This window comes from Rosa chinensis, chromosome 5 (assembly GCF_002994745.2).
Source record: "Rosa chinensis cultivar Old Blush chromosome 5, RchiOBHm-V2, whole genome shotgun sequence".
In the NCBI taxonomy this organism is placed as follows: domain Eukaryota; kingdom Viridiplantae; phylum Streptophyta; class Magnoliopsida; order Rosales; family Rosaceae; genus Rosa; species Rosa chinensis.
In genome coordinates this window covers 65,714,656-65,717,355 of record NC_037092.1, presented here as the reverse complement: position 1 = coordinate 65,717,355, position 2,700 = coordinate 65,714,656, and the positions used below count along the sequence as shown (strand labels likewise).

General features: G+C 38.8%; 1 long non-coding RNA gene across 1 annotated transcript; it reads right to left on the bottom strand.

Moving 5' to 3' along the window:
- Positions 1–331: 331 nt before the first annotated feature.
- On the bottom strand, positions 332–2,225 carry LOC112201873. The gene is made up of 3 exons (XR_002936937.2): positions 1,805–2,225; positions 1,584–1,690; positions 332–391 (listed from the first exon to the last, which is right to left on the bottom strand). It is a non-coding gene; the product is annotated as an uncharacterized LOC112201873 (long non-coding RNA).
- Between the last annotated feature and the right edge of the window lie 475 nt (positions 2,226–2,700).

Sequence of the window (2,700 nt, the reverse complement as noted above, 5' to 3'; positions counted from 1 at the left end):
CCACGGCAATTGATCATCTTTCACACTTCCATCACAACCATCCATCTAGCCAATCACTTTTTGGAATTCAATAATCACAACGATAGAGACAAAAGGGGAGATAACAATAATCAAGGGCATGGTGCACACTGCCCACCACCGGTGGCTCAAGGAGGAACTGACCTCTCCTTACATCCCCATCAATTGCCAACACATCAATCCAATCTACGCAAACCATTTCAAGTTGTAAAAACAGATAATTTCCAAAACATGCAAGAGGCCTCATATAAAACATAGTACATGCAAGAAAAGCATAGCTAGAGTTAAAGGCATCCCCTATCTGGAACTCGAGCTTTCTCTTGCAGCACTTGGCCTCAATGCAACCTTGTAGCAACCACCACTTCACAAGATCCTACCAAGATATCAAGCCTAGACCAAATAAGTGACATTAATCACGATAAACTAGGCTAGCTATTCACTCACATTACTCTCCGAAGAAAACCTTTCCTTTAACCTAATTACTAACTAATAACCAGACCATTCGGGCTCTAAGGGAGAGTTGGTTTTCAGGAAAAAGTGGCAAAAACACCTTTAGAAGACAAGTTGTCAAAAGCTGGAAACAGAGTTTAAGTAGGAACTGTTAAGGGTCAAGGAAGAGTGTCCAAAATACTTGAGGTGATTCTTGGAAAATTTTGGAAAGAAGATGGTTTAACAACCAACTCAGTAAGAATGAAATGGTTATAGAATTTTGAGTGAAGCCATGTGAAGAGTAAAGGTTTCAGAAGCTAAAGTAAAACAATGTGCAGGTTTTCTCCAGAAATAACAGCTTCTGTCCACCTATTTCAAAATTGCATAACTAATTCTAGAAAAATGATTTTGGGGTGATTTCTGGAATGTTCATATATGTGTTTACTATCTTTCTCCAGAAGGAACTGATCCCAAATTCTCAACGGTTCAGCTCCAGTTTTGAAAGGAATGCAGCTGGGTCAGATTATACTGGAAACTGAAAACTGCATAAATTGGTTCTTTTGTGTAAAGCTCGTTTGGTACCCAAAATGGCTGGTTAAGTAGACTCTAAGACACCTATAGAAAGTATCTAAAGCTTCTAAAGGCTTAAAAATTCAGTCACCCTTCAATACTATAAGGGGAAGGTCTTGTAGCTCACTAACATGATGTTTTGAAGACATGGTGTTTGGACAACAATAACACAAATAAACTCTATGATCAAGCATGATTTCAATGTTCAAAATAACCATGTTCTAGCACAAATCCAACACACTTAAGAGGCATGTCTAATGCTCCTAATGATCTATAGCTTAGGTTACTTTCTAATACTATATGCGCAGGTGTTGTAGCTCGATGACATAATGCATTGAAACATGATATTTGGACAGCTACAAACAACAAATAACCTTTTAACCAAATACGATTCTAATACTCAAGGTGTAGCCATGACCTAGCAGAATCCCTAGACATTAGAATGGATAACAAATCAAAATTAAGGCAGCAAGATACCAACAACAGCACTGACAAGTTCATAATCTTCAAGGATTCGTAATAACAACCAAAAATATATAGAGTTTTATGGAAAAGATGATACTCACCAAAGACTAATCAAAAAGGTGAGTTTCTCTTGAGGATTTCAACAGGAAAGAGAGCTGAGGGAGCTGATTGGATCGAGTCCAGCCGCAGGCCAAGAAGTTCGCTCAATCTCGAACATGCAAACTGCAACAGAAACTTCTCAATATGTGGAATAGTTGTTTTGAACATATGGAGCCTAAAAATTGAAGAAAGAAAGGGGAACTTGATGGTTCCAGAATCTTACCAAGTGTTTGTATCAGTCTCAAGTAAGATGTGAGGGGTTCGGGTAGAGCAAGAGAGGAAATTCAAGCAGAAATCCGGAACAGGCTCGTTTCAGAACAGCTTCCGCTTCGAGGGGTGTACAGGACTCAAATAGACTCCAATGGAGTTGAAATTTTGAGATTAGATAGAGGAGACATAGACGAATAACTTTGGTGAAGAAAGTTTTTTGATCGGAGGTCTCTAACTAGGCGTTTAGGAGCTCGCAAACAGACTGATGTGCCCAGCAAAGAGAGAAAGGGCGAGAAGAGGAGAGTGAATGACGTTTTCTGGGCTGGGTTCTCCCTTTTGAAGGTCTGAGATGATGTTCTTGGAGGAGTTGCCATATGCATGCTGGCAACGTGGAAGGGAGGAGCTGAACGAGGTTCCTTTCTCTCAGCCCAATTATGACGTGAACAAGGAAAGAGGAAAAGCTCTTTGCGTGTGAAAGAGAAAAGGCTCAGCTTGGGCAGATAAATTTGGGTAAAAACAAGAAGTTGTAAAAACCAAAGTGATGGGGAAAAATAAAAGTAAAATAAGTAAATGCAAGTAAACTCAAATTAAGATGTTGGCAAGACCAAATAAGGATTGGGCCTCACCAAGTTTGTATTTGGATAGAAAAATGGCAAAGTAGATTTTTGTCTAAATTTGCTTGAGTTTGAAAAACATAGGGAGTAAATAAATAGTATTTTTATAAAGTTGGAGGGATGGTTGACGAGCAAGTGTCGGGTAAGGCGAGTAGGAATTCAACTAATGGTTAAGAAATAAAGTAAAACGAGAAATCGTAAATGCACGCACAAGTATATTTCAAAATTATGCAAAGATGTTATTATGAGCTACAAGAACCTTATTAGATCAAGAGAGATGTTCAGGTCAAAGGTC